This window comes from Mesoplodon bidens (genome assembly GCF_964165515.1).
Source record: "Mesoplodon bidens genome assembly, chromosome: 17".
Lineage (NCBI taxonomy): Eukaryota > Metazoa > Chordata > Mammalia > Artiodactyla > Ziphiidae > Mesoplodon > Mesoplodon bidens.
The window spans coordinates 65016703-65029620 of record NC_138174.1 but is presented as its reverse complement, the minus strand read 5'-3'; the positions used below and the strand labels follow the sequence as shown (position 1 = coordinate 65029620).

General features: G+C 44.4%; 1 protein-coding gene across 5 annotated transcripts in view; it reads right to left on the bottom strand.

Moving 5' to 3' along the window:
* MBNL2 (muscleblind like splicing regulator 2) overlaps positions 1 to 12918 on the bottom strand; it is a 153636-nt gene that overhangs the window by 128413 nt on the left and 12305 nt on the right. The gene's annotated exons all lie outside the window — the stretch shown is intronic.

Below are 12918 nucleotides of genomic sequence, written 5' to 3'. Positions count from 1 at the left end.
AAAAAGGCAAAGGGGTTTGCAATAAACATTTGAAGTTCAACAGGGCATTAGCCCACAAATATAGATGTATATATATGAATATGTGTATGTATATGGAGAGAGAAATAATAGTAACCAACATCTACTGAGGGCTCTCAAAATGCTAAAGTTATAAAACTCTTATTAGTCAATACATTAAAACATCACTGCTAAAGTCCTGTTTAAAAGTTAGGATGAGTGGTTATGTTTAGATTCTGAACTCCAAACAGAAATTTCGGCCAGCTTTAGAGGCTGGCTCCAATTTAAGCTGCACATTGAACTAACAGTCTAAATGTTCTAAACCTCACTTTTCTTATCTATAAAATGAGGCAGTATTATGAAGCTCTCAGGGCAGTGAGGAACATTAAATTAGAAAAAAAATTTACGATTTTGAAAGTAATTGTCAAAGTGCCTAGAACATAGCAGGAGCTTTAAAAGAGTTGGTTCCTTGCCTCTGTTCTGTTCATTATGTTACTTAACCTAGAAATGAAAGAAAATTGTGCTGCGCTGTGGACCCGGCCCTGAGTTTCCGATTTTAGTGGAGGGAAATAAGCACTTGTTCACTTTCTTTCAAAAACTGCAAGAGTAATGACTACAAATTAAACTATAACAAAATATCAGACTGTCATTTCAAAGGGCTCATTCCTGAGTTAACTGCTCCCGACCCTACCCCTAATATCACATTCAGGAGAAAGGAGTGAAAGAAGAGTTGCAGAATAATTCTGTTTCCTCAAACTTAGTAAAAATAAAAACGCATTTTACAGAGCCACATTTAGTAAATGCAACTTAATTTTCTTAGAGTTTCAGTGAGTTAGGATAGTTCAATGGCTACCACCCTTGCAGAAAGAACCTTCGATGGCTGGAATTTGGAGACACAGAAACTGTGTCACCTGCAGCATGGAAGTTACTACCGTTTTGCGGTCTATTCCGGAGCTGACTGTTGTGAGAATTCCAACTTTCTAGCACTTCGGAAGGGCCTACGCCAGGCTAGCAAATGGACGTCACTCAGGTTCCTTCTGGCCACCTTTCCCATCCACAGCAGGCATGACCAATTGATCCCATCCACAGCAGGCATGACCAATTGATCCCAGTGCTTTCCCCTGTGGATCTACACTTGGCACTCAAGAATTTCTCAAAACAAGTTTCTAGGCAGGCAGCCACCACCAACTGATTAGAGTTCCCTTGTGAGTTGGAACCACCCCAAGACTAGGCTAAAGGTTACCTTTGAACTACTTATGAAAAATGGGGGCAGAGGGTGCATGCTTGCTGAATAAATTAACTGTCTTAACGTAATTCTAATGGGAATATTTACCCTACTTAGGAGACCAAACTTCTCAGGCATTTCATTACCATTCATTTAGATATAAATACCTGTAATACTACTTATAAATCATTCTTATCTCTTCGTTAATAAGAGCTTCTTAAGAGCCATTATGAGAGAAAATAGTCTTGGCCAGTTCACGTTGCTGTATGTCGCCGTAATTAATAAAAGGGTACATCTTTATGAATAGTCTGTATAATTCAGGCTCTTCCATAATGAGACTGAAATGAAGTTTTATTATATTTCAATTTCATTTTCTATAGTAGTGGAGAAATGTAAGCCTACCCCAGCGCAGACCTGGGGTGTCTTTCACCCAGATAAGCCTCTGTTTTTATGAGCAGTGTAAAGATGTACCGAGAGCTGATTTCTTCAAAACAAACGCTGTGAAACAAACGTCTGATTCTTTGGCCAGTGTGCATTAGTGGCAAAACAAACAGGCCATTATATCTGTGGCAAAGAATGAGATTGCAAAGTCAATGAGGAACAAGGCACATTATCAGCTGGTCTACATTGTAAAACAAAAGGCACAAAAGCGCTGTTAATACATGAAAAAGCCAAAGTTTCACGGTTCTCAGTGAACTTCAATGGTTGGGGGGATCATCCTGAATTCAAGTTGACTTGTCTCTATTTAGTTTCCATATTTTCCTTACCAGAGGACACGTTTCCCTTTCTGATCATGATCTACTCAGCAGTATTATTGGGTACTGGCCTCTTTTTCTCTTTGTATCTCTCAATTGGTTGCTCTTAAAATTATAGCCTGTGTTTATTCAGGACAGCTAAAAAAAAAGTCAACATGTTTGAAACGCAAGCAAACAAATTCACTGCAAATATTTTTGCAGTGCGGGTTTTTCTTTGGGCATGTGGTAATATTTGAAATAAATTAAACACAACTAAAGAATCACATTGGAATTTTGCAAGCATTTCCATGACCTAACCCTGTAATGCTAATGCCTTTAAACTATGAGGAATTTTGAAACCACCATTACCCAATGTCATGTGAGATGAATTGTTTGGTTTTTTTATTTCGTCATTTTTAGCCAGTGGGGAGGGCAGGAGATGGTCCACGCTGTGGCCAAAAAGAAGGGTGCGGTTCCTTTTCTTGCCTTTTTGATGGTGTGGGAGACGGTGGTATAGGGAGAACAAGCAGGAATCTGCGGTGAAGTTTTACTTCGACCCTTTTCCCTGCTGTTTCTGATGAATGATAACAAAACAAGATCTAGGCTGGAGGACAAAAATCTCCCTAAATATCTAGCCCTATCCATGCTGAATAGAATAGTCTCGTTTCCGTGCATCTACATCATGCTATGTGCTACCATATTAACTTTTTTTTTTTTACATCTTTATTGGAGTATAATTGCTTTACAATGGTGTGTTAGTTTCTGCTGTAAAACAAAGTGAAGCAGTTATACCTATACATCTGTTCCCATATCTCTTCCCTCTTGCGTCTCCCTCCCTCCCACCCTCCCTATCCCACCCCTCTAGGTGGTCACAAAGCACCAAGCTGATCTCCCTGTGCTATGCGGCTGCTTCCCACTAGCTATCTATTTTACATTTGGTAGCGTATATATGTCCATGCCACTCTCTCACTTCGTCCCAGCTTACCCTTCCCCCTCCCCACATTCTCAAGTCCATGCTCTAGTAGGTCTGTGTCTTTATTCCTGTCCTACCCCTAGGTTCTTCATGACAATTTTTTTTCTTAAATTCCATATATATGTGTTAGCATAATTCAAAAAGAGTCATGTACCAAAATGTTCGTTGCAGCTCTATTTACAATAGCCAGGACATGGAAGCAACCTAAGTGCCATATTAACTCTTAATTCATGTGTTTTTCCCTTGAAGGTTAGGAGGAAAGAGGCAAAAACAAAAAAACAAAAAAAAACCCTAACTGCCTAGTAGTTTTAGTTTATAGATGAGACTTGATAAGCCTCAGAAGCCACGAATTAGAAGGAGCATGCTAATTAGGAGATTGTGACAGCCTTCTCCCCTTTCTTTGCTGGCTGTCATTTGGTGCATCCTACAAGGTCCCTGATCAAATGTCCCTTCTTGGAAAGTCATTCCCTACCCTGTCCCCCATCCCCACTGCCCCAGAGAGCCACTCCCACTCTCCCTGACCACTGTGACCCCCTCTCATGTCCTTGAAGTTGACCTTGTTGTTGTTGAGTCTGGCTTGAACCTGAGCCAACTGAGCCCAGGTGCCAGGCTAACCCATCTTTCTAGCTCAGCACCCAGAACAGCGTCTGGGTACTCACCTAGGGTCTGTTGACAGATTGACTGACCAAATAAATAAATGATCCAAGAGCAGTTCCTAAGAAAATTTAAGGGCCTTAATTTTCCACCCTCCAGAGTGAACTGAAAATCAGTTTCCCTAAGCTGCAGTGAAATTGATGTGTTCAAGGAGCACTGTCTTGTGATCAACTTTCTCTCCTACCTCCACTGTCCATGCCTGCTGCTGGCCACTGCTGCAGACAGTCACGTGGGGGAGGATGGAGGAGAGGAGGATTGGGGTGGTGACACTCTGAGCTTGCGCCTAAGCTCTGGGGGTCGAGGCGGAAACGGATGGAGACTCCACCACGGGAGCGCATCCATTCAGGCAGGGGGAGGGGGACAGGCCGTGTGTTGGGTGTGGAGCCCTTAGTCTTAGACTAAGAAGACTTAGTCTTCTCTCATTGCTCCTTCCACCAGCACCCTTTCAGAAGATGACGTCAGTGGAAAATGACTCCATAATACATGCCACGTAGAGTAGCATCCCCACAGACCCAAGCTTAACTGTACTCAAGCTGTCAATCAAATAACACAAAGGTGAAAAAAAATAACAAGTTCTGCTCATTCCATGCTTTTTTAACAACTCTTAGGTGCCCCACCCCAGGGGCTCCAGGGGCCAGGGAAATTCCTATTTCTTATTATGTTTACTGGAATGAATTATCCTCTTCTAGACCTTAAAGTCCTTGGGAACTGGGAATGTCATATATGTTTCTATGTTCTCTGCGGGGCCCGGGACAAACACCAGGCAGGGCACCAGGCTGTATCCTGCAAAATCAAAAGCTCATGGTCAGGATTGTATTTTGGTTAGAGGACGGCAGGAAGCAAGTCTGTTGATGTTACTATTGTCTAACTGAGGGGCGTGGATGTAAAATCCCTCTGAGCTGATCAAGGGGCCTCATCCTGGTTGGCCTGACCCACCCCAGGGAGCCAACAAGGGCCCCGTAGAGAGGTGGCCCCGCAGGGCACGGGCTATGTCTCAGATGGCTGATGGACCCTGAAGAATGAAGGAACTTTACCCACGTGCCTGCTCCCTGCTCTTTCCTATCTCCAAACGCCCCAAAGCACAAGGAGGACCATAAGAAAATGCCTTTTAGGTTCCCAAGGATACTTTTCGTAATCGAAGTCTCTGGAGGTCCAGGAAAGCGGCTGGTTTTACTAAAGTCCTACCCATTTCACTGCAGCCAACCCTGGGTTGAGAAAGACACCTTCTCCAGGTTGTGGGAACGCAGGCCTTTCCTTGTAGCTTCAGCAGGCATCGGAAGTGTCCTGAATCAGGCAATTTCCTTTCTGTGGAGCCCCATGTGTGTGCACAATAAGAGCTCATTTCCTCCTATTGGCTTTTGTTTAAATGGTTGCCTTTGATATGGGATGTGTTCCGCTCTCCTTCGAAATTATCTAAATCCAGGCATCCTTCTCAACTCAGGAGCCACTCCAGTTGGAGTCAGGCCCAACTGGTTTAACTCTAATGGCCTTTCCCTCCCTCCTGCCTTAGATTAAGCAGTTAAGTGCCTGGGGCCCTTAATCCTAACAGAATTACAGTTAGGGTTCTCCATTGTGTGTGCGTGTGCGTGTGTGTGTGTATTTTCAAGATAGGCATGCACGTGTATGTCTTAACACCTCAGTGCAATTGCTAGCTACCAATCCTCTTCATTTTGCTTGCTTTCTATAGCATCTGCGGACAGGCACACAGTTGGGTTTTAATCAGTACATTCTGAATGGAGGGAATGAGTCTTTTGAAAATGATTCACAATGAATTTGAAGATTTGCAGATATACTGAGCTGAAACTAAGACTTTTCTATCCCAGAGTATCATAAATTTCTCTTTGCACTCCAACCCCTGTTTTTGAATTTCTTTTTCACTTTTCTGTTATTTCTCCCTGTGTGTTGATCAAATGGACTCTGTACCACACTTCTTTCCTCCTGTTTGTGTGTGACCCAGATCTCATGACCTGGAGCACCAGCAAGCATCTAACTTGTGAAAATACTTCTGCTGTTGATGGCTTCTCAGTGGGAAAAAAAAAAGGACATGTGACGTTGAGCCTTCCAACACAGGCAACTGGGTTACTACATCCAGGAAGGAAGGAGCACATGCTTGCAGGAAACACCTTGGAGCAGTCCTTGCTTATTTATTCTCTAAGCAACAAAGAGTCAACCTTTCCTCAGGGACCAAAGGGCCAGAATGGACTGGCAGATGTCAGGAGTGTATCCGGGCCTCAGAGGAAATTCATTCATTCATTCATTCATTCATTTCCAAAAGTTTAAGTTCAGGAATTTAGTCTCCACGTGAGCCAGTTACCATCTGCTTCAATGACCTAAAAGCAGCCTGAGTGGGGACAGAATCAACTTTATCTTTGCCAAAACAGCTCAAGGCATGGGCAATCACAGAGCTGGGCTAAGGGCTCCACTTTCACACACATGCTGTGTGAAACTGCTTGAAAGTGGCTCAGTCCTCCTGTTTTCAAAGGCAACAGCATTCCTTCAGTCCAGGGTAACATGCTCCAGTGTCTTACCATCGTTACCAAATATAAGCCTTCCCCAAAGTCTGGTATAGCATTATTTTGTAAACTATAAAGGCTTCTTGCATTTTGCTGAGAAAACAGTGCAGTCTGTGAGTGATAACAAGACTTTAAGAAATTGCAGAAATAGTCATGGTGAAGCCGCTACCCTTTCTGGAATTGTTTAGAGGTTATGTAGCATTAATTGGGGATTAGTCCTCAGTAGCTTCATGTTCACCCAAAGAAAGATACCCAAATATTCTGTATTGAGTGTTTATTCTGTGCTGCAGAGAAAGTTCTTTATATGGGTAGTCTCATGCAATCCTAACCATCACCCCAAGAAGTGAGTATTACTACCCTCATTTTAAAGATGAGAAAGCTGAGATTCAAATACATTTTGTAATTTGCCTGAAGTTGTGCATCTAGTGGCCCAGCCATAAGCTGAATGCAGGGTTTGAACTGTCTCTTAACCTCTGTGCCAGGAGGTCTGTTAGTCATTTGTGTTCAAATCACTCTGTGGTTTTACAATCAATGTAGATTCCTGGGCCCTACCCAAGACGTCCCAAGTCAGAATCTCAGAGGCTGAGGCCTAGGAATCTGTCATCAGTTTTATTTTTTTAACAAGCTTCCCAAGAGTTTGTGCAGCCAATGAAACCAGGGTTTGGAGTAACTGGTAAGGGCTTTTGAAACGGGTTCAGAAAGAAAACACAACTTCTTTCTTCTCCTGAGGTTCGAGTTGGGTGGGGCAGCGAATGTAGTGCAGACATACGACCTTGTCCCAGTGGCTACAAGAGCTCATTGTGGCCTGGACTGTGGGCATGTTTATTTTTTACTTAGTTTTCAAGTGGCCCCCAAGCGCAAATAAATAGGCCAATCCGTTTTGTGAGATGTGCTGTACATTTTGTGCAGCTGAGCATAATCAGAAGTATCTGTCCTACAGCAACTAAGCAACTAAAACTTATCTGCAAAGTCAGGGCCCTCCGGATAACTCCGCAGTTGATGCATTTCACCCTTCGTCTCTCTCTGCCCGTTGCCTTCATCAGCAAAACTTCTGCTGTGAAGTTTCAGTGAAAAAAGAGCCCTAGCTGAAGGGGTCAAGGTTTAGCTGGCCCCCCTCCAGAACTAAATGACAACTTCATACAAATGTGCACAATCTCTGGGGGGAAATGCATTCTCTCTGTGTCTGTGATAGAAACTTCTGGGTGTATTTGGGGGGATGATGGACTATGTATTTCTGTTACTATGACTCGTGGCTAATAATCATCTCTAGAAAGGCCTGCCTCAATTATAAAATACTTTAATCATTCAATCGTGTGCCACAAACATTTATCGAACACCTACTTCTTACCGGACATTGGTTCAAGTTTAAATTGCACAAGGATTACTAAAATAAGGCCTTTAAAATTATTCCACATGTGATATCTCTATTGACAGACTGTTATTTCAGAAAAGAGTGCTAGGCCCACGGATTCTCTTTTTGCTGAACCCAGTGAGATGAAGGAAAAAGCTAAGGAGAAGGAGTAAATAACAAAGCAACAACCAAATAACATTGCTGTAGCACTTTAGAAAGAAGTGGCAGTCATTGCATTTTAGTTAAGCCTGCAGTGATGCAAAGCTCATCTTTAATTAATAATTGGGGATCAATGCAGTATACTGGCCTCACCCCACGATGGTTATTTTGAATAGAGCAGGATTCATTTCAAGGCAAAGGCCTCTCGGAGTCTCCCTGGAGAAGCATTTAGACCTCAACTTACACCTTCCTTCAAATATGTCTGACGTTTCCCCCTTTTCCTTTTACAGCAGAATCAGACCTGTTCCCTACAGATTTTCACAAATGATTTCTCCCTGGTGGTCTCAGCCCATCTATCCCCTGCAGCCTCCTTGGGCTTCAAGCAGCACCAGGTGCCAACAGCCAGCCCAGCCCACCTTCCGACAAACCTACACAGTCTTATCTTAACCCTGCTTCTCTTCCACTTACTTCATCTCTCCTTTGATTGCTCTAAATAGTCCACACCCCCTCCCGGAAGATTTTGACTTTCCACCCTCCTGGTACCTGGCTGTTCAGCTGCTCAGTCACTCTCTGGCTTTATTTTCCATTATCACCTGGTTTTAGGAAACCGTAATTCAAAACACATTCATACTGTACCATTGATCGGTGTTATTTCTAGGACATAGTAAGTCCCCTACACACGAACCTTCAAGTTGCGAACTTTCAAAGATGCAAACATGTGTGCCATCAGTGTCAGGCATGAGCGACGTTGCAGCTTGCCCTCCATCTCCTGTTGCTGACGATCCTTCAGCTCTACCATCTCCCACCTCCTCTCCCTCCTCCAGTCAGTAACTCTTCTTGCCTGTGCACTCGATGCCATCCCCTGGATGCCAGCTGTTGTACTGGACTACTGCAGTTTTCAAGGTGCTGTACTGTAAGATTTTAAATGTTTTATTTTTTGTGTTTGTTTGTGTTTTATGTATTATTTGTGTGAAAAGTATTATAAACCTGTTACAGTACAGCACTATATAGCCAATCATGTTAGTTGGGTACCCAGGCTACTTTGTTGGACTTATGAATGTGCTCTCAGCACGGAGCTCGTTCGTATGTAGGGGACTTACTGTAGTGAATAGACCGATCTCTTCTCACAGATCCAAAGGCAAAGGGAGACGCCCTGAGGCCCACACACCTGTTCCAAGGAGCACCTGCCCTCTGAAATGCTCTTGACGTTGGATTTCTTTGCCAGAGGGAGTGTGCCTAGGAAATCCCGTTAAATGTAAACCTCCCCCAAGCCTGTGCCATCGACTCTTTTCTAGATCACACTTGCTTCCTTAGGGATCTCAACGCCTTTTATGAGTGCAGATACCGCTCCTCTGTGGATGCATCCCAAATGTACATTTCGCTCTGCACTCCACGGAAGCCACGACCCACACTTCCACGAGGACATTCCAACTTCACTTCAAGCTTCTGATGACCAGAACCAATCTGATTCCCTCCCCCACGCCTTCTGGGGAGCTTCTGTCCTTGGCATCGTGAATGTTCCTGCAATCTCACTTCATGGACTCCCCTCGGCTTCCACAAGTCCTGCCCACGATCTTAGGACGCTGCCCCCGTACCGGTGCATCGCCTCCCGCGACGCTGCATCGCCACTATTCCAGCTCACGCCTCCGTGACTCCTGGGTGCCTGTGGCTCTCCGCTCTAAACTGCGCTCACAGAATCATCTCCCTCAGGCAGTGTCTGACGCCATCACTTATCTGCCCACAAACATTTGGTGGCTCTCGGCTGCACTCTGAATAAAGTTCAAAATCTAGAGCTTGGCATTCAGGGTCCTCCACGCATTTTAGCTCCGCCCCTGCGAGTACTCCCTAGACTTCGCCCCCTGCTCCGCGGACACCTGCACGGGTGCCCCCAAGTGCGTGCACCGTGGTCCTGCCCTGCCTTCACTCGCTGGGTCAGAGGCTGTATCTTCCAGGAAGCCCTCCTTGTCTCACCTGAACAGCAGTTAACCTTCTGCAAAGACACCTTACACCCCGCCCCCCTTGTGGCATGGATTACCTTCACCAGGGCGATTTATTTGTACATTTTATCTGTTATTCTAGAGCATAAATTCCATGAGAAAAAAAGGAAATGAGGAAAACTGAAGACCGTGACCTTTCACACAGCATTCTTTTTCTCTGCAAACTTTTCTGTAGCCAAGAACACTTCACTAAGTAGAACACATTTGCTCTGGCCAAGCAGGTGAAGATAAAATTAACAATGATTCTGTCTCTCCCACGGACACTGGGGCTTTCACAGTGTGCAGGGCACTTCCGGTACCTTGTTTCACCAAATCATCACAAAAAGCCTGAGACGTGTCACGATGATCTTGATTTGTGCCAACCAGGAGATCAAAGTTCCAAGTGTCTTGGTAACTTTTGTTCATCCTAAGCAGGGGGGGCCAGGATTCAAATCCATGTCAACAATGCGCAAGCTGTGGCTTCTGGCCATCCTCAGCCACCCTTATTTATCTTTTGAGACCTGCAGTCCCCCGAAAGGGCAAAGGGCACTGTCATCTGTGGTCTCCAGTGTGTCCCATCCTCCCACTAGTCTTGACTGCCAAATAGGATAAAAAAACCCCAAAACCTTTTAAGCAAAAGTTTCATATGTTCGTAAAACATAAAAACAGGGAGAGAAAAGTAGATGTTTTGTACACCATGACCAGTGACCTTATTATTACTATCATGATTACCATCATCATTATTATTTAACACTGATGATTTCCTTTCAAGTTTGCATCTGAAGCATGAACTTCCACTGGCCCGGGGGGTAGGACGTTATAGGGCTTCATGGTTCCTGTTTTTAGTGGGAATGGGGCCCCACTTCGGAAGCCCGGAAGTTTAGGAGAGAGACAGATAAGGTGGGGCGACGTGAGTGGAAATAAAAGAAGGAAACAGGGGTACCTCCCGACTAGTTCTTCGTTTATCTGATAACAGGCAGTGCCCGGCGGCCAGCTACATTTAAACATTTTTTCTTACAAGCAGGAAAGACTAAAAGACCTAGCCCCTTATCCTAAGGGTCCAGCTCGCTGGATTCCACCAAGCGAACACAGTGGGTAACCCACACCCAGACTGAGAGGTCACGTCTTAGCAGGACCCTGGCTCCCCCCACCCCCGGCGTCTCTCTGGGTCATAACCTCCCTTTCCGCAAAGGGTGAGCCCTCTCCTTAGCTAGCCACTACGTCTAACTAGCTGGCTCCAGTTGAAGTTAACCCTTTGTTCTGGCCAGGACAGCGTGTGTGTTTTGAGAAGACTTTTCTGGCAGCCATTGCCATTTCAAAGCGGGAAGAAAAAAACAACAAAGTGTGTGTGAGGGAGTAGTTTTGTGTGTAGGAGAGAAGTGTTTCTAATTTTCAATCCTGAAGACGTGAGGGGAAGAAGGGAGATGTGAAGGAGGGAAATAAGTCAGTAAACGCAGGCTCGCTCTGCTTTCCCCATTCGAAGCTGGAAGCATTCCAGCGACATGCCATTTCGAGAAAGGAAGCAAACGGAATCGCCCTTCCCTACCTGCCTCGGCTTGGCTGGAGCAGGCCGGCTCCTTTTTCCCAAGCCTCCGGATACGGGGCTAGGTCTCTGATGATTATTTCATAGCACAGTGTTCACTAGAAGCCTGATACCGTACTGAACATATGGTTTTGATTTCTTGTTTTTTTTTTTTTTTTTTTTTCAGTTTTGAACCAGAGAGCAAGATGGAGAGTGTCACAACCCTAACTCCAGGATTTGCTGGTCTTGCCAAACTGTAAGGCGAAACTAACTCCAGACCGATGCCATCCTGCTGTAGCAGCTGCGGTGGGTCGGGGCGGGGCGGGGCGGGGGACCCACTGAGGACCAGGGGCTAAAACGCGGCGGCACTGACCCCGGACTGCTGACCTGACAAAGCACGCAGGCCATGTCCGAGCTTCTCTGTTACTTTCCGCACTCATTCTCAAGCTGGAAGGATGGGATCAGAGCATCAAATAAAAATCCACAGCCGCAGAGCAATTAACTCAGGATGCAGCATGCATCTGGCTAAGGGGACGATTGTTAACTCGGGGATCCACAGTGTTTGAACCGCAACCTTCTCCAACTTCACCTCTTGGGTTGTCGGCGCAGCAGTGTTTCCCCAAATCATCACTCCTCTCAATTATTTTTTCTGATCAATTATTTAGTGTGGTCTGGGTTATAGGACATCAATTTTACCCTGAGGGGGAAAAAGTTTCTTGCTCCCTAGTGGTCAGCTGGAAAATTTGTAGGTTTAATTAAAAAGGCAAATTTTCAACAAGGCAAAGAGTGCTGGCTGGGTTTAGAGGACATTAGTGAAACTAGCAGTAAAGAAAAAAAAAAGCAGTTTGTGAGAGGGTAGGGGGGGCCTGGGGACCTTCAGGTTAATGATCAACCTGGGAATTTTCCTAAGAAAAACTGGAGGCTTATCTCAACTCAAGTTTTAAAGCCTTAGAACAGGCTTTCTCCAGGCTTTCTCTAGATGAAACCTGGCCAGTTAGTCGGGAAATGGTTTACCAGCCTTCCCTGCCTCCCTTTGTTTGCTCAGGGAGGCCCTGAGTAGGCCCCTGCAGAACTGAGGGAGCAAATCCTTCCTGGTTTCTTTCTCCCACTCAGAGGAAGGAGGGCAGGTTAGTGCAGCCTGCTGTTGACTGGAGCTGGGATTAATTAGTTCCTTCGGTGACCTTGGCATCTACTGATGGCAGACTGTGTCTCTAAGCTGCTGAGGACTGTGCTGAGAGCCGCAGAGAAACTCTGGAAGACTCAGAGCTACTGCTAAAACGATTGCCTTTTTGTCGTTCCAGAAGACAAACGCAACAAAACAAAAAGAAACACAAAACGCGTACTTTACTTCTGAAAACTGCCTTAATGTGGTATTCAAATTGTGTGAACATTATCATTTATCTATCTTTCTATCATCTATCTATCAATCAATCTACATCTGTGTATATATACTAATCTATATAGCTATCTATTTGTGTATACATTTATCTATATCTTTATCTACCTATCTCTATCTGTATATATAAATATTATCTGTATCTATAACCATCTATTTATACAGTAATCTAAATCTATATCTATCTATAAGTGTATCTTTATTAATCTCTATCTATGCGAGTGTATTATATAGATACATATATATTAATCTATATCTATTCATCTATTTCTTATCTATCTCCCATCTATCTATCCATCTATCCACCTATCTATCATCTATCTATCTATCAATCATCTATCTATCTATCTACCAATCATCTATCTATTTCTTATCTATCTCCCATCTATCTATCCATCTATCTATCCATCTATCCACC